At 47.3% G+C, this 21,931-nt stretch overlaps 1 protein-coding gene and 1 long non-coding RNA gene across 2 annotated transcripts in view; one reads left to right on the top strand and one right to left on the bottom strand.

Moving 5' to 3' along the window:
- The window catches only part of Ador (Adenosine receptor), an 88,073-nt gene that overhangs the window by 49,094 nt on the left and 17,048 nt on the right, over positions 1-21,931 (top strand). The gene's annotated exons all lie outside the window — the stretch shown is intronic.
- Positions 4,366-6,203, bottom strand: LOC144145707 (uncharacterized). The gene is made up of 3 exons (XR_013317572.1): positions 5,877-6,203; positions 5,128-5,221; positions 4,366-4,667 (listed from the first exon to the last, which is right to left on the bottom strand). It is a non-coding gene; the product is annotated as an uncharacterized LOC144145707 (long non-coding RNA).

Consider the following 21,931-nt stretch of genomic DNA (forward strand, 5'->3'; position numbering starts at 1 on the left):
GCCGTCTTAATCAAAGTAAGAAGACGTGCAAACCTAAATGAAGGCCTTTAGATACCACTTCAATCTCGTCTCACTCGCGTAAATACGCATACAATAAGGAAAATTACACCCATCTCCCCGAAGGGAACCATGAGTAGGATATATGAGCATTACGGGGTTCACTACATTTCCACCAAAATTGGCTAACAAACATAACGGAAACGCAAACGGAACCCCCATGACGCTCCGCATCGTACCCATGGTTCCCTTCGGGGAGATGGGTGTAATTTTTTAGGGGAAGGGGGCGGGGGACGACGTCTTTGGAGGCCAGAATGGAGTTCAGCGAGTTCTTTCAAATAAAATACGTTGTAAAACAAGGCTTCATGACGCTGCATTGGCTGCCACAGGGAAACGTAGATAAATATAATTGCAAATGTGTGAGGCATCGCCAAACGTTGGTCAATCCGTAACGTATCCGCCAAACAGTTGTGGGGAGCTGTGAACACTCACTGGATGCACTTTGGCATTATCTAGATCTTGTAGCCGCCCTATATCGCGCCCTGCCCAGACGTGTTGCTTATATCCAGCGCGATAGAGCTCTCCTGCGTTATTGACGTCACAGTTTGTCCTTTTAGAAAATCGACCCGAAGAAACGCCAAGAAGTTGGCCTTTATTCCATGATGGAAGCGAGTCGTCGCCTTAAACTTTCCCAGATGCGCGCAAAAAATAAACCTTCTAGTTGCCTACGTCTCGGCCTTTGTTTTTCTTAACGTAACTGCTTGCTCGTCTCGCTTTTTAGCGCACACGTAAAGGGATAACCGAGATAAAAAAGTAAACAATCCTATCCAAAGGTGTAACACCGTTGTATAGTCTACGCTGCTGTGTAACCCTAGGAAACCGGCGAAACGGCTTTCTCAGATAAAAAAAAAAAAAGACGGGTTTTCTGCCGCTATGAAAAATTCAAGCAATTCCACTCAACGTGAAAGCTGTCAAATGCGGAGCAGTGATTTGATTATGATGATGATGATTGATGATTTATAGGGGTATCCTCTATGTAGCTGGGTGATGATGCGTAACCTTACAAAAAAAAAACTTTAAAGAAACTAATATACCTTGTTTAAACACTCTTCGTTTAACACTAGCGCCACTCTTAGGCAGGCACAAAAAACTTGTTAGGCAGCTAGAATTCTTATTTTTCCTGCTACAGGTGGTAACTGTCCTAGGCACTATTCCCCTCTCGGCTTTTCATCCACCAGAATTCTAATCTTCTTTTCGTCGTCTCAACAGCCTTGAAGCTAGCTGCCTCTGTGCTACCCTTAAATCCTAGGGCCTCTGGAAGCCGAATATTTCCCTCATGTAGATTTGGATGGATACCCTCACATTCTAACACTATGTACCGCATAGTTTCTGTTCCTTTTCCGCAGACCACTCATACCCCGTCATTTTGTGTATACTTCCCCACAAAGCTCTTAGTTCGCAAGCAACCTGCTCTAGCCCCAAAAAGCAAAGCACTGGTTGTGAAAAAGGGTGGTGGCGCCCTCTCTTTACTAGTGTCAGTTCCAGCCTGGTGTTGATACGGAAAGTAGTCAAGAGAGTCAAGAGTCAAAAGAATCAAGACTAGTAAAAAAAAGCGGCCGCGCGAGAAAGAAATGGTGCGTTCGAAATGACGCAGAAATGCTCCAGCCACGCGAGAAAAAAATGGCGCGTTCGAAATGCCGCAGAAAGGCTCCAGCCGCGCAAGAAAAAATGGCGCGAACGAAGTGACGCAAAACAGCTCCAGCATAAAAAATTAAAGCAAGCGCAAAAAGAACAGAACTCCCGCTGGCGCAGTTTCAGGCAGGGGGCGCGCGAGCATTGACAAGGCGGGAAATTTGAAATGCAGCAGAAAGCGTATAACGGCGCTGCTGCCCATTATGGCGAATCACTGCTCTGCACTTCCGACAGCTTTCCAATTGAGTGGAACGGTTGTAATTTTTTACAGTCGATGCTGCCGTGCATTATGAAATTCTTTGGAAGGGTCTTGGAAATGATCCCGGACATTTCGCGCGTAAGTATCACAGGTTTCGAACGGCCGTCTGAGTGCTGCGAGTAACGTGAAAGGCTAGCCACTCTGCAACATAGAAACATTACTAGGCCGAAAGGCACACCATATAGTCTTTCGCCTTGGTAAGTATACGTAACTGAGTCTGTGCGAACTGTAGAAAGTTGTTTCCGCTCGTCTGGCTTACTGGTGTAACATTGGGTTCGGCTCGAGCTCGCATGCCCACGTATGCATAACAGCAGCCACACCTTAATGTGAATTGTACGGCTGAGTCAGGGGATGCTGTTGGGGGCATGGCGGAAGTTCCCAGCCGCATCGCAGCTGCCACCACCACACGTGTTGCCCATACGGAGGAATGACAAATGGATCCTGCATCCATACAACGCCTTGGGGGCCTTTTGTCGCCAGGCGGATTCGGCGGCTGCACACGCGCAGTTGTAGCACCTATAAACGTTTGCTCGAATGGCGTAGCCAGACAAGAAATTGGACACACCAGTGTTATGGTTTAGTGCTTGTCCTCCGCGAAAGCAGATGCGGAGCCCTCACATAAGCGACACTGCGACGGTAAGAGCTTCGCGGCCGTGCCAGTGCGGTTATTGTATATGTCCCCGAGTTTCTGTCTGGAAGCAAATACGCATTGAGGGCCGGAAGTTCCTCGCGGTTGCGCTTGGGTTTATGTTAGCCCGGTGAGTGCTATTGTGCTGGTACGTTTAGTGAATGTTCGTACGTATGAATAGCGTAGGCACGTGGGTACTTAAAATAGGCGCCTATATCCGTGTGTATGCTATTTTTGCTTGTCGTAACTGCCAACGAAGGCAATAAATTCTACATGAAAGGCACACAGAAAAAATTGGAGGACGCATGAACTTAGCCTTTAAGCGTCAAACGCGTTAGCGTCATCGGGCCCCGTTCGCATCGCATATAAACTTTAAGATCAGTGAAAACATCCCGTTCCCGCCCACCCGCCATCTGTTGGTGTAGCGAGTTATGATACTAGCGGTTTCAGTGGGATTCTGTCATAAAGTGAAGAGAAAGAAGAAGACGGTAAACCAGACACGCTCTGCGGGTACGTTTCAAAACCCGAGAGCACCATAATCACCATCGTCTTGCGGGGTCACTCACCCCACATTCACAAGCCGGCCAATGGGAAGCTGCCAGCGACAGCGGTCGGCGAAAGGGACCATCGTGGAAGGCAAAGAACAGAAAGGCCTGGTGGGACTGTGACTGACACGTATGCCGGCAGGGCGCCCAGACCCGTGGCACGCCTAGGGTGTCTCGATGCGCGCGCGCCCGCTCCGCTGAGGGTGAAGACAACCGCGTCGTCTGCTAGCGCGACCGCCATTTTCTTGCATCCGCTGGACGCGGGGCGCGCGTTTGCTGCGTGACGCGCCTTGATAGTGCTGGTCTCGCTAACAGTGTGGGCTTGTTTGGCTTTACTTTTGATATACATTCCTTTTTATGGTACATGAACAGAAGAGTAAGGTTTTGGTGGAGGATTCTCTATTTTGAGATGATTAGCGAAGGTATGGTGAAAGCCTGTCTTTTTTTTACGATAGTTGACACGGCGGGCAACTTCTCGCCGTCGTTGTAATACCGGCGCCGTGAACTTGCCGTCGTTGCGTTTACATATAAACATAGCAGAAAGTAGGCGAAGTACACGAAGGAAGGGAACTGCTAGTACGAATGTCCGGCACGCTTATGGCCACTGAAACTATTATGCGGTACTTAGATATATAGGATTACCTGGCGGCAAACTGTTTCATGCATGCACTGTGCAATCGAAACATTATTGATTGATTGATTGATTGATTGATTGATTGACTGATTGATTGACTGATTGATTGATTGATTGATTGATTGATTGATTGATTGATTGATTGATTGATTGATTGATTGATTGATTGATTGATTGATTGATTGATGTTTAACGCGCCTTCGCTAAATAGGCTATGAGGAGCGCCGTCGTGGAGGGCTCCGGATTAATTTTGACCACCTAGGGGTCTTTAACATGCGCCGAAATCTCGAACTCACGGGCGTTTTGTATTGTCTCCATCAGAAAAGCGGCCGCCGCGGCGAGAATCTTACTAGCGTCCTTGGTCTGAAATCTAAACATAAAGGCTTACACGGAAGTAGGAATGGTCATTTAATACCTTGAAGCAAAAATACACTTTGTACAAAATGATGAACAACATACTCCACTGCTGTTACCTAATACATTATGTGCAAAATGATACAAACACACTTCACTGCAGTTATAATACAGGTAATGATGATTACCCTAGAATGCTTTCGAACTTGCTTTTTGAGGTTTTGAATTGCGTTCTTAGCATGTGTGTGATGGTATATCTTTTTTCCGGGTCTGCCAACTGCTTTTTCAACTCAGTACAATCCCTGTGTGTCTCAGTAGCTGTGAGAGTTTTATTTGCCGAATTTTTAATTCCGACATTCAAAGCTTCAACCCCTGGGCTGTTGAATTGGAGGTTTTCCGATGACGTCTCTTGTGATACCGTTTGAGTTGACTCGGGGAGCATTTCCGCTGTCTCTGATTATGCGTGAGGTTCTTCAGCGGGGTTGTCCACCTCTTCATTGTTGGATGTGGGCTCAGGCTGCGTTCTGTCTCTGGGTGGCTTTCGCTGCTTTGGAGCAACTGGAAGCAGAACGATATGCAAACCAATGATCAAATTAAGCAGTAAGTTCAGGGAAAGCGTGGTAATCAGGGGAACGGGAAATCAAGACAAAGAACAAAGCGGGAACACTGCATGACAGGCATCTCAGCATTTACACTTGTCATAATTAACCAGGGCGAGCGATTGTGCCTTTTCCGGTGGAAATGGATTAAGTGGATGCGTGAGGTTAAGGTTGTTGCGTGGGCTGATCGACATTACAGTTGAATAGGTGGAAGTGACTCCCGATAAGAGCAGGAGAAGCAGCATCGATACATATACATACTTGCATGCATGCGTAACGTGTTAAAGTCAAAATAAGTGAAGCATGCCAGACCGACGGCTCAGATGCCATGGAACGTTTCCCAGCGGCCACCACCGATTTCTTCAGTAATGTACGTTCTTATACGAAAACACGCAGTGAATCAAATGGTAAATGCCTACCTCTGATTGGGAAAGGCGTTGGCACAGCATTTGGTTTCAGCTTCTTCCATCCTTCTGCTCGGTTTTGTTCAAAACAGGATCCTTTCAAGTGAGCCTGCACGATAAATTGTCAATATAGGTGCCTTTTCTCTCGAGAAATAAGAATAAATGACGTGAAATCAAGCAAACAGAACAAACTGGCATCCACGCATATCGGCTTACATCCGCACATGATTCACAAAATAGAGGTGTAATTGACACATTTCTTTTCACCTTCATGCGCTACTTTTATGGCATGATAAGCGAGAATAAATGTCTTAAATCTCATACTTTTTGCGCACAACCAGACTTATAACAGACCTTAAGTTGAGACAACGCGGAGAAACACGAGCATAACGCGTCGGATGCAGTTTTACGCTTCGGGATATATCATTCCGACTGCCAAAAATGCGCTTTTGGTAAAGTAAGCATGATGCGCTGGGATGACGCTTCGGGACTGAGAAGGTCGCACACCTTCTTACAACGAGCGCCTTATTTCGTGATACAAAGTGAAATGACTGAAGGTGCAAAGCGCCACACGTTTTATTCGGACCCCCGCTTTAAGAGGCCACGTCCGTTTGCCTCAATCAAATGTAAAAAGGCCGCAAAAGCGTGATGAAACCTCAACATAAACATATAAAACCGTACGTCTGCTATCTAGAAACAGCGACACAGACAAGCTGACAATAGCCCCAAATGGATTTGGCACTGCTGAGAAGCCAGGTACTTACACTGCATATGCAGGAGTGGTTCGTCGGCTGCGACTTGTCCCGCTTGATCTTCACCGGCCACAGAAGCCGCCTTTTTTTTTTGGTCTATAGCAAACGAAAACACCCTCCAGACATTTTTAGCGCTGTTAGAACACTGGGGAACGCAGCACTCAGGCATTCTGCAGAAAACTTTGTGAAGAGCGCCGCTTTTAGCGCGCCTAGCGCGGGAGTCGGCGGCGGCGCGATGCAAGAAAATGGCGGCGGCGCCTCCCGAGAACCGGTCTTGGCGGCGCCGACCCCTTCAAAGAGTGGCGCCACCCTCAGCGGAGCGGGCGCGCATCGAGGCACCCTAGGCACGCCTTCTCAAACCGCTAGGCCGTCTTCGCAAACGTCTGCAGCCGTCTGGTCTGGCAGTCTCCGAAGGCGGCGCGTCCAAGGAGCGACGTTCAAGACACGAACGGGAGCACGGAGCGCGCCGTGCCACTGTGGACTTCGACGTGTGACCTGGCCGATCGCTACCATCACGTCATGACTTTGCGCTTATGATCAGCAGTGCGACGGGCTTGTGAAAATGAGAAACACATACTGAGACTTTTTACTCCATTTGAACTATGTGACAGTTTCTTCGAGGCTTAGCACGCTCTTAGCATTTTTCAGTTTTCCTCTGTTTGTTGTGTGTATTTGTTTGGGTTTTGGGTAACTTAAACAGTCTCGTTTCCAGGGTCAGTTATATTATTTATTATTGTCCGAACCTGGCAATAATTGGCGTGCACGGCAGGACACAGTCGCAAGGTGATGCTAAAGAATTTTTCAATAGCGCACATTTTTCTCCCACGGTCAACGCCGCCGCCGCCGCCGTATTTTGGGCAACGCAGGGCCCTCAACGCTACGCGTTAAAACGTTATTTTTTTAATATCACTTTGCAGAGAGAACAAAAAGTATGGTCGACGGAACAATGAGAAAAATAAGCGAGCTTTCAACGAGACCCCAGCAGACGTCTTGAGTTTCCCTACTAGTGCACCACGCGTTCAGCCGCAGACGCAGCTGCACTCCCCGATTTTCGCTGGTGATTACACACACGCGAGCGTAATCCTTACCGAAGAGTAGCAGCGAGCGCCGTTCAAACAAAACCACGAAAATACAGTCCCCATTTTATCCCCAGACGCTGATTCAAACCTGTACGTCGAGAGGAGCTGCGGAAGACTTGTTGGAACATCCTTTTATACTATCCATGGCCTTAAAGCTGCTGAACCAGAGACATTGACATTTTAACACTTGTCCGGAAATTAAAACAGAAATTAGACGCAGAATGTCTGCAAGTTAGCGTGGCTGGTTGGACCTCTGCATCTGCGTACTCCTGCCATTTTACAGAAATCGCCGCAATATGCGTCCTCTGAACCGCTGGGTGATGTCTTCACCAAAACGATCGCCCAATCTAGATAGGTTGTCAACTATTTTGATGGATCGTAAACGCGCTTGAAAAGAAAAAGGTCGCTCGTTAACGATAAAAACGCATGTTCATTAGTTCACGTCGTGCGTTAATGTTCACGCGTTCACGATGAGCTGCTTCCCAATTGGAAGGGTACTTTTTAAAGCGCCAGGCCTGCAAAAATGAGAGGCGAGTTTACTCCTTAGTCAATAATGTGAAGCAATGCCTGTAGACCTAAAAAACGCATTTGAAGTACGGGCAACCATGTTGTAAAGCCCGCGTCAGGCCTGGTCTCAGCCATACCTCTAAAGATACGTTAGATTGTTAGCTGTAAATAGCTGACAATTACGATTCGGTTAATCATATCTCGCCGTGGTAAAAGAAAAAAAAAACGAAGGAAGCTCACAGCAACGCGTAACACTTGAACGTAACGAAGCTGTACGCTACTTACACGACCCTCGCGAAGGTTTAAGTCGGCGACTGCAGCCGATTTGCTTCTTCTTCGCTGCTGCAACGACCTTTACTCCATCATTTTTGCTTTAAGCGTGGGCTTCCTTTTTTTTTTTTTTTTTGGAAGTGGTACTCATTGGACATCACCTTGTAGGGGCGTACGCTATGACGTGTCTTTGTCGTTCGAAGCAAGTGTTGCCATAATTACGGCGAACGCTGGAGTTTTTTTTTTTTTTTTTTTGCCAATCTTGGCCAATCCCTCTTGATTTTTTCCAGCTGCCGGGAGGTCACCGCAATCTTGGCCAATTTCCCTAAGTGGGTATGCTTGGTTTTACAAACGTGCGCACCGGACTCGGGGAGGTCGCCGCGAGGCCCGCACTCACTTGAACGCGCTCACGTCAGCACGTTCGGGAATTTCTTGGTATTTTTAACTGCGGACGCAAAAATTACGATTTGCTAAACAGCTTCGCTGTTAAAAATGAACAGGCAAGGGCTGACTGAAACGATAGGGGCTAGAAAATTCGGCTTAAAATACCCCTTACTAAGAAATTCAGCTAAAGGAAGATAATTAAACTGCAAGGTACTGGAGAGAGAGATATAGCGAAGAAGGTGACTGGTGCGCGTATTCTCTGCACATTGATCAATTTACACATATGTAAGAAATGAAATGATACGAACTTCGGACGTTTCCGGGTGCGCTGTGCCGTCAACTTTACCGTCTTCCTTTTCGAAAAGAGGGACGAAGAACAGCGACGAACGAAGCAACGACGTTAGGCAAATCGGACCCAGCTGTCTATTTAATTTGATAAAAAGAAGAAAAAAAAAAAGATAATGCAGGCGTAGGAAAGGGTTTAAAACTTGTCACTGTGCACTGGTTCTCAAATGCACGAAACCAATCGGAGATCCTAGCAGGGATCACAAAAGCAAGAAGGCGGAATATTACTCGTTCCAGATATGGGGACGTCTTGTCTCCGCTTCCACTCTTTTACTTTTTTATAACCAGTAATGTTTGTTGCGCGGAAAACTGGCGGATATTGTGTTGCTCACGCTCGGAAACGGACATGTGACGCGATGCTTTTGCGGAAAGAAATAGAGAGACGGATAAAAAATAAAGGAGTGCGTGTGTAGTAGAAGAGAATGGAAGAATGAGTAAGCAAAAAGAGAGAGGGGCGAGAGAAAGAAAGAAAGAGAACCTAAAGAAAGAAAGAGGGAGAGAACAAGAGATAGAGGGGGAGAGAAAGAAAGTGAGAAAGGAAGGGAGACAAAAGAAAGAGAACGAAAAAGAAAGAAAGGAAAGAAGGAATGAAAGGGAAAGCAGGAATGAAAAGAGAGAGAGGGAGAGAAAGGAAGGAAGTAAGAAAGAAAGAAAGGAAGGAAGGAAGGGAGATAGGGAGGGAGAGAACAGAGAGAGAGAGAGAGAGAGAGAGAGAGAGAGAGAGAGAGAGAGAGAGAGGAAGGAAGAAAGTAAGAGGGTAAGAGAGAGGGAAAGAAAGGAAGAAAGAGAAAACGAAAGAAAGAAGAAAAGAAAGAAAGAGGAAAAGAAACGGAAGGCACTGTAAAAAGGTCCAGAAGATAGGTCCCCTGCATCACTAAGTTGACGGTTCAGGTTGTTCAGGCACAATGTCCCCAAGGAAATGTATGAAGAAGGACGAAGCCTTCGCGGTGTAAGACCCCTTGCCATTCTTTACGAGTATGCCGTACAGGTTTAACCTTGGGTCTAACCGTCTGAAGGGCGCAACCCACTGCTGTACATGAGGGACCGAATCACGGTCGGTGGGGTCGGTGTCAGGCCTTCAGCTTTCGCGCACACAAGTAACGAACAACCGAGGAACCAGGGAAAAAACACCCATCCAGTCGCACAGCGCGTTTTTCCACCGCGTTTGCCACCTACCGTTTATTTTCACCTCACGTGTCAGTCTTGGCGGAAGGCAACGGCATGCATATTCCCGCCACGTTCTCTGGTATAGTGCAGTCAGCGACAACTTGGTTGGCCCATCGCCGCTCTCTTTTCGGCTTACCGCGCTTTCTTGCATCTTCCCTTCCTGCTTAGTATTTCCCAAGGTCATTTTGTCTCCTTTTCCGACCACTCCGCAAGATTCTCTCTCTCTCTCTCTCTCTCTCTCTCTCTCTCTCTCTCTCTCTCTCTCTCTCTCTCTCTCTCTCTCTCTCTCTCTCTCTCTCTCTCTCTCTCTCTCTCTCTCTCTCTCAGCGTTTCCCAATATCTCCGCCATAAATTTCAGCTTGGATTCGCCCCCGCACAATATTACCGCCGGAACATACGACGCTGTACCAGCTCACACCCACAAAAAAGGACGAAATAAAGGATATTGCAGTCCCAGTACTTTTATTGCTTTCTGTGCTTTAACATTCTTACACAACGAAATTTTAAGCCAGATTCTGCGCATTTATCGTCATAGTCGGCGCTTGCCTCATTTTTAAGCTTACTACCAGTACTAAATATAATTCACTGAACGGTGATTCTGCAGCCAGCTCGAAGAAACTTATCTTCGCCACATTTTTGCGACGTCGTACTAACAACCCCGTATTTTTGCCTTTGATACGTCAGCTCGTTCAGTGTGTGTGTGTGTGCCCGTCGTTTCACGCTGCGCGAGGAGATAACACTTAGCTCCTCCGACACGCGTTCTCTCACTCTCACCAGTCAACGACAGCCGACGGAATATATATATTTAGTCCGGGAGTTTTCCCGACAGGCGATGCGCTATTCCGGGAAGCGAAGCAAAAGGGGGAAGCGAAGTTGGGAAGCTTGAGCGTACGATGGGAGAGACAGCTGCGAAACGAGGCCTCACCATTTCGTTATAGGATCGTAAAATAAAGGAGAGAACTGAGAAACGTTACGCCGCTGTTTCTGATGCCGAACCGGAATGCTTAGTAGCAGATTTGGTTCATGGGACCGCCGTACATCGGCCGTGAATGCGAACTTGTCTCGCTGAGCCTCCTGAAATTGAGCAAGAGGCAAGCGCCCGATATAATCTTAGCACAAGGCCGTTCCCGACATCGAACGGATGCCAAGGGCTGCTGCTCATCCGGGACAATCTGCGAAGTGAAATCAAGGTCACGCGAAAGGGAAAAAAAAATGCAGAAACTTGCAAGTGGGAACTGTCGAAAGCCTAAACTGCTTTGCTGTGCACTGATGTTCCAAAAGTCAGCTTCACTAATACAAAAAGTGCATTGCTTAAAAACATGGCTGCAGCTTAGCTCAGCTTACCTTGGATATGCAAAGCCAAAGCTTGGCTTAGTCTGCTTGAGTCTTGGTTTCGCTTGGTTAACCTTTTATGTAGCTGTGTTGCCGACCACGGCTCAAAGCCGTTCCATCTCGTGCAACACTCACAGGAGGAGGCCCGGCCTCGCTTCCATTCACGGCGAACGCGGCGTTCCTATTCGCCGGGCGCAAGACGAGTCCCGTAGCCCGACATGACCGAGCGGCGCATGCGTGGGAGGGGGCGGAGTTGGTCGGCTGCCGATCAGCTGACCGGCCGCATCCGCCGCGGCCGCCGCCGCTAGTTGAGAAAAACAACTGAAAACGGGGCCTTGAGCCCAGCCTGGCAAGTCACGTGATGCGCTTCAAGGGGTGTGTCGCAGGGGGGAGGGGGTGTCTGCGGTCAAAAGGTGAATTTGCGCATCCGCGGTGAAACCGCTGGACGAGAGTAGTAAACCTTTGATTTAAAAACAGCTTTCCAGGTTATATTTGGACTGCTTGAGGACAATGCGTATGATGGCCCTTACGCCTTTTATTAAATACATCCCCGAAACTCCATGTATCCCTGCGAAAACGCTGTATACTTGGATACTCATCAAAGTCGGCTTCACTGTTATAGACAAATGCATTGCTAAGAAGGTATGTTTTGGCTCAATATAAGGAACCGTATTTAGAAACACAAAGGATTTTGCGCCTTTTGGTAATAGTAGTTTCATATGCGGCAGAACTGTGATACACAGTTCGTTGATCCCACAGAGAAATGCCTAAACTAAGCGTTTAAAATTTCAGTACCACACGACTGAAAATTCTTGCGGGTCCACCTCGCCCCAATGCCCCTGTATAACCAACCACTGCTATCAAACGAGTGAATGCGTGATCGCTAACGATACTGAAGTCGGCAAAACGCATTCTTTGTTTTCTGAAACGAGTGCTTTGGGGCTAAATCTAAATGTTAAAGAATGGGTGAAATCCACCACATCGAAGGCGTGTCAGGATTAAAAACATCCGTAGCTTAAAGACGCACGAGTGAATATGATTACTCTGACTGTCACGAGAACGTGCGACGAGGCGATTGTCTTGATTGATGTGTGGATGAAAAGTAGTAAATTTTTTTTAAACTCTGAAAGCCCTCTTTTATGAGGAGTCAGCAGTCACACGCGGGCTTAATTCATACGCGTTGACTAGTCATGAGCGGTTGGAGGCGGGCAAACGGTTTCATGAGTTAACATCAAACCGGCACAAAAAATGCTGGCCATAAGGCAGAAAATGTATACCTAAGGGCTGACTAAGAACTGATGCATTCATTGTCACGATAAAGTTCCGTCAGAAAAACGCACTGAACAAAAGAAGAAAAGACGTCGGATGATGAAAAAAAAAACAAAAACCGAAGCAAAGACACCTAAACACTCATTACGATGTAGTGAGCGTGAAAGCATTAGTATCCAATTACCAAACGTACATTTGGCGCCACCATACCACCTTGAATCTCAGGGGACTGCAGCGCCGCTGGGTGCGGCCGCTGGGTGAGTGCATAGCTCGTCGCCACGGTAGAGCGTCGGAGCGTTATCCCAAGGTAGTGGGTTCGAATACGACACGAGGAGAAAATTGTTCTCTGTTTTCTTTCTTTCCTGTCATTCTAAAATATTTATTTTAATGCAAAAAAGAAGAAAGAAACGAAATGACTTGCTTCCCCTGCGCCTTCATTGGCGTCCTCGGCAGCTGGCTTTCTTTCTTGATTGATTGATTGTGGGGTTTAATGCGCCGACGTAACGCAGGCGATGAGGCGCGCCGTATTGGAGGGCTCCGGATTAATTTTGGCCACCTGGGGATCTTTAACGTGCGCCGAAATCTCGTACACATGGGCGTTTTTGCTATTTCGCCTCCATCAGAAAAGCGGCCGCCGCGGCCGGGAACCGAACCCGCGACCTCGTGCTCAGAACTGACTTTCTTGAAATTTTTTCTAACGATCCCCTTATTCCCAGTTACCGAAATAACCTAACTAAAAAATACCTTTCCTTCTTCCTTGCTCTTCACTGGAACTCATAGGCAAGCACAACCATTTCCCGCTGACAACTTCGCAGTTTGGAGCGATGGCCGTTAGGACTCCGAAACGTTCTTTGTAAATTAATTGATTTTTTAATGCACCTCTCACCGTATACATATGAACTGTATTTAGGTCTTGTTCCGCAAAAATAGAGAATGAGAAGGGAATCTATTCGATGCTTTTCTAGGACATCAAGTACCAAATTATGAGCGCACCAAAAATAGCTACAGCTCACGCTAGCCGTAGTGCCACCGACATCGAAAACGAGGTGGAGTAGACGGCGCATTTTCTTTTTTTTTTTTTAATGAATCGCGTGATCAGAGAAAGGCGGAGACGCAAATAGGATCACGCGAACCTATTAGTGTTTGCCGAGGAAGATAGCCGGCGCGATCTGAACGAAGGCGCACAAGCGTGAGAGGGGCCATAAGCGCGCCACCCGGGGGAGTTCACGCGACGGGAGTACATGCACAAACAAATGCGGGCAGTCGCGGCGACAACGGGCCACTAATTATGCCGATAGTTTCCAGTATGGCGCGGTAAGGCCTCTCGGTCGGAATGTTCTCTCCCATCGCCGATGGGCCTCGCTTTAAAGCACTGCGAGATGAGAGATCCACTTCACCAAGCCCTGAAAGTACAATAAGTTGGAACTTCCGTTTAGTAATACCGATGTGGGGGACTTTTCGGTAATTTGACATTTTGTCCAGCAGCTTTTAGGGGCGCAGCCGCTTAGGGGCTGGGGCTGTGTGCGTCTCCTGTCGTCGTCGTCGTAATCGTCGTTGCATGTAGTCACGGTACTAAAACAACGGGAAACTCGTTTACGCCTCGCGCAAAAACGCAACGCGTACTTAAAAAAATACCGGGACACTCGTCTACGCCTCACGCTGGAGCGCTTCGTAACGCGTACTGAACAAATACTGGGACAGTTTACGCCTCGCGCTAGAGAGCTTCGTGATTCAAAGACAAGAGGTTTTTACAGCAAAGCTGTATACCTTCTCCCCCTTATCCCCCTTCTCCCCCCCCCCTCCCCTTCAACTGTTTCATCTCCGTTGGAAAAAACGTTAAGGCGCCAAAAATACACTTACACACTGCATGCTTCGCCCCTCCCCTCGTTTCACGTTAGTGGACGCTTGTGGCTGGAATGTCCAACGAGACGAAAGATCCCATTCGTCACGTGATTAGCGAGATTAAGGAGTCACGTCACGTGATTAGTCACGTGATTAGCCCAATATAATGAGACTCATTACAAAGATACTATGAGTGCGCCTTGGTGAGAGAGGGAGCCATATCAAAATTTGTGGCGCGATTTTACTTGTTGAGTTTTGTTGCACACCCCATAATGTGAGAAAAACTTGAATTGTGCCAAGTTTTACAAGAAATCAGTATCACGCAGAAGTCATGAATGTTTGCGTCTGAAAGACAACAAGAAAGAATTCAAAGAAGCGCAGCGCATGCACAAGATAAGCCTAAATTGAGCTAGCTCAGTCTTCGGTCTTGCTCTTGTCTGATTTATATAACGCTTCATTGGCCTCGCTGAATAATGACGCCTCTTGGTCAGTCTCGCAGTTCGACTTCCTTGCATTGCTTGCTGGCAAACTTTCATTTGTTTGCCTATTCTTATATACTCACCATATTGTGGCTGCCAATAAGAACAGCTAGTAGACAGAGTAAACCATCCAGAAAGCAATGAGCTGCATTTCTGACGCGCCCTCAAAGTATCCGGAACTCTAACAACACATCCAAAATATTGCGCGTCCTCATGGTCAGAATTTGGGCATGTTCTTGTGACAGCATGAAGCACAATAACATCAGTTGTATAAGTGGACGCGAAATTTAAACGAAATACCAGAAGAGAAGATATTCAAGTTGGATGTTTTTTTTCAATAACTGGTTAATGTGTGAAATCCTGGAATAAAAATGACACATCAAACTGACGCCTTGCTGAGACCGAACTGATAATATACAACCCCCATACGCATCGACCGCTTCTTACGGGCTGCAAGCAGTTGACGGACACTCGCGCGCGTACGCGGTGAGTGTCAGGGGACGGCCGTAACACCCTCCTTTTTTGGATGGAAGAGCACGTGACTGTTTGCTTGTTTGCTTAGCGCTCACGTGCCGGCCATGCGCATGAAGGTCGGGAACATTTTTTTTTTCGCTGATATTATTGCACAACAACAACAACAACAACAAAAAAACCAGAAAAACCCTTATAGTTTCCCCGAATGATAAAAAAGGTCCTACTGAAAAAAAACTGAAGTCCAATTTAGGCACTCTCATCAACGTACTCGCGACCAAGCTTGCTTTCGTCAATAGCGTTGCAAGCAGACTCAAATTTTACGGCGGAAATCAGAGGTACCAGACATTCATTTTACTTCAAATTATCGTGTACAAGTTATTGCACATGAAAATGCAGAAGGTCCCACAACCATATTGCGGTAGAGGGCATTCAAGTTAACTTTAGAGTGCTCCGGATATTCATTTAATAGTAAGAGCCTGAATGTCCAAAGAGACGAAAGATCCAACGAGACGAAATATCCACTGTTGGACCTTTCATCTCGTTGGGTCTTTCGTCTCGTTGCACCTTTAGACGCTGAATCGTTCGTTAGTGGAGATGGCTCGTGATTTTTTCATGTTGGCTATAAAATTTTTCGCGTTGTTAAATATAATTTGAGTACGGGAAGTAGGTTGCAAATGGTACAGCAGATAGAAAAAATATTGTCACTTGCGTGCTTTGAATGAGAAAGCTTTAGAGGAATTTCGCTAAATATATTTCTCAAGTGCTTCTTTACTGTTGTATGTTCGCGCCCCCTTCTTCGATTTTGTTTCTTCATCTTTGGATCGTCTCACTGTATTATTTCCATCCTGCGCTTCAGCCTTTTTGGCGTGTTTGCGCGGTCGCTTGGCCTTAGCCGGTGCTGAACGGTAGAAGCACTTTCCTGCGCGAGACACGGCGGGAATTACTTGGACGCGGGCTGACTGGCACCACTTCAGGGCACTTTTCACCCAAAATCACACTCTCCGTGGCTAGGGCGCACCTGTTCTGCTCACATGCCGTCACGTGCTTCTATCACGTGATCTGACGACTCGTCGCCGCATGCCCAACGCGAACTCTTACTGCCTGCTGGCAACGTCTTTGCGTAACGTAGAAGGGCCCAGGGCGCCTGTTTCGATTGCGAAAAAACTAAAATGTGCGCAACTTTCTTTCAAACCAATCGATTTACGTTACCGAAATTAATCCGCGTACCCAGTTTCGCATAAAATTTGACATTTTATTTCCTGTTTTTTTTTTACTCTTTTCTGTACCGGACAACGACAAAGACAATTTTGTACGCACAATAATGCGGTTGCGTTAAATGTTTCTGATTCAGACGAAGACTTTGCAAAAAATTGTGGAAGTGGACAATAGCTACCGCGGAGGGTACACTATTCTCCCAGAACTCACAGAACTCGTCCGTTTGCGCAAAATCCTCGAGATACTCCCGTGCTCGAAAGTATGAAAGCGCCCCATTAACTCTGTCCAGGCACGAAAAACCAAACAGCCAATCACTTTACTCGTGTGTTCCTCTAACTTTTCTCTAACGAAACTGTAGTTTTATTCCCACCACTCAAGGTATGGAGTTTCCTGATAATCCTTTCCCCAAGCTTTGATTTGCCTCCATATTCCACTGAATTAATGGCAATTGTTGTCATGGAATTTATACGATGGACGTGATGGCAACCAGCAGAATGGAGCTTTGCGATAACAAAAGACTAGTCGTTTTAGGGCGCAGCCCTTTGGCACCCGTCTCTGGGCTGTGCCGCGTCGCCGTCCTAACCGAGTGAACGATGGCAAGACGGAATAGGGAAAGAAAGCAAAGGAGGAGAGTGTCGCGAAATTGTGAGGGGAGGGCGGTTCGCCGTGGTGGCGCGAGCGGGGGAGGGAGGGGGCAGTATGCTGTGCCCGCACGGGACCCTCGTCTGCGCGACGCTGGCGAAAACGTGAGATGGGCGTGCCCGTGACGATGATGTGCGTTCCCTGCCTAAAGCGCTAGACACATGTACGACGGGCGCACGCGATTCGCATGCGACTGATCGTTACGACTTATTGTTAGGATCCGCCAAAACCGGTCCTAACAATAAGTCGTAACGATCAGTCGCATGCGAATCGCGTGCGCCCGTCGTACATGTGTCTAGCGCATAAGACGTGGGTCGCGGTCCCTTCCTGAGACGCACTTCGCGCCGCCGACGTAGATGCTCATCATCGCTGCCGTCGAGAGAGCCCACGAGTGAGTGCTGCCTCAGCGTACTGCTGCTGCTCCAAAATATCGCATTAGGGAGTATCGTAATCGCCAGATAATTTTTGTGTATCGTTTGGGCTCTGTCTCTTCTGTGAAAGCTCAACAAGAATAGTTTACGACACGTGTGCCCGTCAGAATTTAGACATGTCTTCCTCCTCTTCCGTGCAACGCCGTGATACACTGAGCCAGTTAACGAAAGGATGGGGCTTCCATGTGTGTAAATGTTCTCAGCGACGCGCCAAATCTAGGGAGTAAACACAATGCTGCCGCTGCGGGCTTCTTGCTCGGCCGTAGCCCACGGGGGCCGTCCTATAAATAGCGCGACGAACGTGCGAATATTTCGGAGGCGTGACTCCGGTTAGCAACAAAGAGATTAGCGAAGACGCGTGGCTTCTTCTTTTAGATTTTTTTTTTTGTTTAAGGAATCAGGGAATTTATTCTCATCCGTAAAATATGACTTGGCTGCGTATGAAAAATGTATGAGACCCGCGCGACAGTGTTATAGTGGAATTTATAGAGCTCATCTCGAAAGACGCTTTATTGTCACGCTTCTTCAGTTCTTGCAGGCGTTTAGTTTCCACGGCTTGTAGTAATTACGTTTTAGCTGAGGAAACCGGTGATTTTTATAAAGGCTTGAAATAGAAAAAAAAAAAAACATACAAGGGACGTTCACCGCGAAAGGGACCCGCACCCTCCAATGGGTTTCTCCCCGCACGACACACATTCACCTTCTAGTACACTGTGCCTCTGCATGTCTCCACCGTCACATGACGTGCCACAGGGTTGCTGGACGAAGTTGATATGCCTCTAGGCTCAGATTTAACGTTCGGGGAAAACATCGGCTTTGTGGTAGGCGCGGCTAAACGAGAAAAAAATCGAGTCACCTAGGCGCGGCAGCATCGCGAGAATCTTGTGAAACTGTCCACGGCGGCGAAATTTTCGTTCCACCCTCAGTAAAATATTCGATATATCCGCAGTTTGGGCCAAAAATACTTCGAAATAAAGGGCTACAAATACGTGGGACGTATAGGAAATGGTTTGGTACCGCGCAAAATTTCGACTTGGCCGATTTTTCGAGATATGCGAGTTCGAGTAAACGAGGCATTACTGTATATATTTCTTGTAAAAGAAGGCTTGTCAAAATTAGCAATTGAGCGTAGAATACTGCTACTTACTTAAAGCAGAACTGCAGAAAGCATAGTTAGTAAAGATTGGGAGAGAGAGAGAGAGGGAACAAACTTTATTTCCGCAGGACCTAAGTCCAGGTCCTAATTTCAAAGTTCAATTCACCGGATCCACGTAGTACTCCTGCCCAATGTTATGGAATTTATTGAGTTCAATTCGATTGAATTTATCTCGAGGCACAAGTGGGACGCGGACAAATACGTCAGGTAATGAAAGTACATGTTCAAGTGGGAAATACTGATAATATCGTCCTCGGAATCACTCAGTTTATAGAGTTAGTCTTCAGCCAGCGTCAGAACGTTAGCTCATTCTGTAACTCTAGATATAAAAGAATATAGTTTATTCCATGCATTTGATGCTGAGGGATATGTAGTGTTGCATGGTTCTAACGACGGAGCAGATAATTTCCCCGGGGCGAGGGACGTTTATTGCCTTTCGTCGGTGCGTGGGCGCGTCGAGATAGGGCGTCTGCAGGTTGCGGCACACGTCTTCTTATTCGTTTCCCTCGCATGCCCATTATCCTGCTAACGATGAACTACAGGGCTAGGCAGTGCACCACAGAATAGATGAGTACATAAAGCAGCGATAGTGTTGAAAGAGCATTCGTTGTCTTGTAAATATTTGTTGTTATACTTTGATCGAAGGTGATTCAGGTCGATAAATTTATGTTAAGAACGAATTAGTTGATGCATGAATTCTGTACTCGCAGATCATGCCCGGTTTGTTAAAGTGAACAAACCGGATTGTTTTTGGAGCTCATTTTAATATTCTGCTAGATTGTATGGATTGTAAATTAACCTAATAGCAGGGTCCTTCAAAACGACTTTGCTAATAGCTTTTCTCCGTGTGCCTTCAAGATTAGAAGCTCGTTGTTTAATGCAGGGTGACCAAATTGCATTAATATTTATATATACAAATGCCTTAGTAGAATATCATGAGGGAAGTTTATGCAAGAAGCTTCAATTGACGAGGTAGTTGAAGCAGCGGACATCTAAGTCTTAATGGACGCTTTAATAGGAAACACAAAGACAGCAGACAACTTCACTCAAATCGAAAGATTTCTCCCACTCGAATACTGATGCCAGTTTTAACGCGAACTTCAATCGAACAATATTACGCTTTAAGGTTGAACGTCATCAACCGCTATCCAGAGCTTGAAGTGTAATGAGTATGATGCAGCTTGACGGGTATGATCATGTAGCCAGCTGAACTGGTGTCGCTACAGCAAGAGAGGGGGTCGTCGTGGGAATGCGCCGGCCTTACGTTTGGCAAAACTCTACGCTTTGAGGTCCACCTTAGTCAGCCGGTATGTGCAGTATGACGTGCAGTAAGAGGTGCTGCATGGAACTGTGAGGCTTAACTTTAGGGCTGCTAAATGTTAAGCCTAAATGTAGGCCTAACGATTGCGACTGGCCAAGGGTTTTAGTCATGGAGACGAAGAGGAAAAAACACGAGAAAGGAAAAAGATGATGGTGACGATGATAACGATGGCGATGATGATGATGATGAGAAGACACGTGATTCGAGCACTCACCACGCCGTCTTTTCAATGCAACTGCAGCCTCATCCAACGGCACAGCAGTCTCCAGCTCGTCAGGGCGCCCTGAGCGCCACACCGCCACTCCCCCTGTTGATGAACTTGGCGGCGCGGCGTTGCCACTGAAAACTTACCTTCCACTAAAAGATGCAAAACGTACCTTCGTCAGTTAACTTCAGGCTTTGGAACTCAGGCTTCGGAACTCCAAAGCTGTTGCTTTGCTATGGTTGCAGTTCCAAAGCTGTTTCAGTTCAGTACAGTTGCTTTGCCCGTAATATCAGTGATTTGTCTAATTGCTCGTTTTGTTTGCTTCAGCTTTGCTGTTGTTTGTTTTGCGAACTCAATAACTCCATTTCCACGTCTCCTCTATACCCCCAGGCGCAATTTGTTCGCGCGTTTTATGCAGGCGCAAAATTGATCTCATAGAAGTTTCTATTAGAACCCTCGACTTAATAACTGAAGTATGGCGAATAAAAGACTTCAAACATCACCTTCAACCGATCTGCTGGCCTTGTTTCTCGGTTATGCAGACAAAAAGGCCGGAAAGGAATCGATAAAAGCGTCCTTGAACACTCTCTGTCCCGTACGTAGGCTGTGCCGCCATTCATTCAAAAACAAAAGATACGCCTGCTGCCGAGGAATTTGAATTGATAGGCAGCGCGGTACCGAGGCTTCGGGTACCGCGTGATCCTATTCAGGGTCACGTCGAGTGCCTTGCTCCCCCGCCGATGAATGACCACTAAACGCGGCCTCTAACCAATACTGCGAGACAAACGACTCTCGCCGCGCAAGCATCGCCGTTACTTTTCCGTCCTGCTGACGTCGTTGGCGGGAAAGCACGTAAAGCAGGCAGGCGGCGTCAGGGCGGCTCGCGCCGAGGCGTAAACCAGGAGGAAAAACAAGCACTCGGCCTGCGCGGACAGCGCATTTAATCTCTCGGCTCAGGCCACTACCATTAGGGCCACGAGGGATCCTGGTCGGTTGCTCGCAACAGCGAACGCGGCTAACGCTTATTAATTTGCTTACGGTGTCGTATTTTAGCCTCGCTACAGGTTATCTGCCGCGTGGGAACAATTACTGCGCTTACGTAGACGAGACGGAACAGCTATTCGAAATCCCGGTGCGTGGCACGAGTGTCGGCAAGCGCTAGTGCATAGTGTTTCCGAGAAAGATTTTAACGGAAACAGGCGAGAAAAGGGGAAAAAGAAACGTAAAAGCAAAAAAAGAGAAGAAAAAGAATCCCGGGCCATCTCCACTAACGTGAAACCTGGTGAGGGGCGAAGCACGTAGTGTATAAAAGTGTTCTTGGCGCCTTGGCGTTTTTGCCAACGGAGATGAAACCGTTGGGGGGTAGAGGTATACAGCTTTGCTGTAAAAGCCTCTCGTCTTTAAAGCACGAAGCTGTCTAGCGCGAGGTGTAAACGAGTGTCCCGGTGCTTTTTAGTACGCGTTACGATGCACTCCAGCGCGAGGCGTAAACCGTTGAACTAAAACCGCCCCGTACTAAAACCGTCCCGGTACTAAAACCATCCCGGTGTTTTAGTACCGTGACTACATCAGACGACGATTACGGCGACGACAGGAGAAGCCAACAGCCCAAGCCACTGAGGGGCTTCGCCTCTAAAATAGTCAACGCCTTCCACTAGAACTTAGGGATCGGGCGAAGTACAAGGTTAAGCAATTAATTCAGCGGTCCAAGTGATGAGACGTATAAGCTTCATATGTTTTGAACGGCGTGTGACCTTTGTGGAGACCGCGTGCTCACAGCACTCACGCCGGGGCGTTCGTTTTCTAACGCATCGCGCTTCAAAGCAACGGGACTTTGGTTATGGGACATGATAAAACACAGAACCCTCGCCACATAAGCTTCGCATAAAAAGAAACGGTAACATCCAAGCCAGAATACGTTGCCAGGAAAACGTTTTATGCATGGCCAT

Source organism: Haemaphysalis longicornis, unplaced genomic scaffold (genome assembly GCF_048455015.1).
Source record: "Haemaphysalis longicornis isolate Haplotype H1 unplaced genomic scaffold, Haemaphysalis longicornis Haplotype H1 scaffold_7, whole genome shotgun sequence".
Classification (NCBI taxonomy): Eukaryota; Metazoa; Arthropoda; class Arachnida; order Ixodida; family Ixodidae; genus Haemaphysalis; species Haemaphysalis longicornis.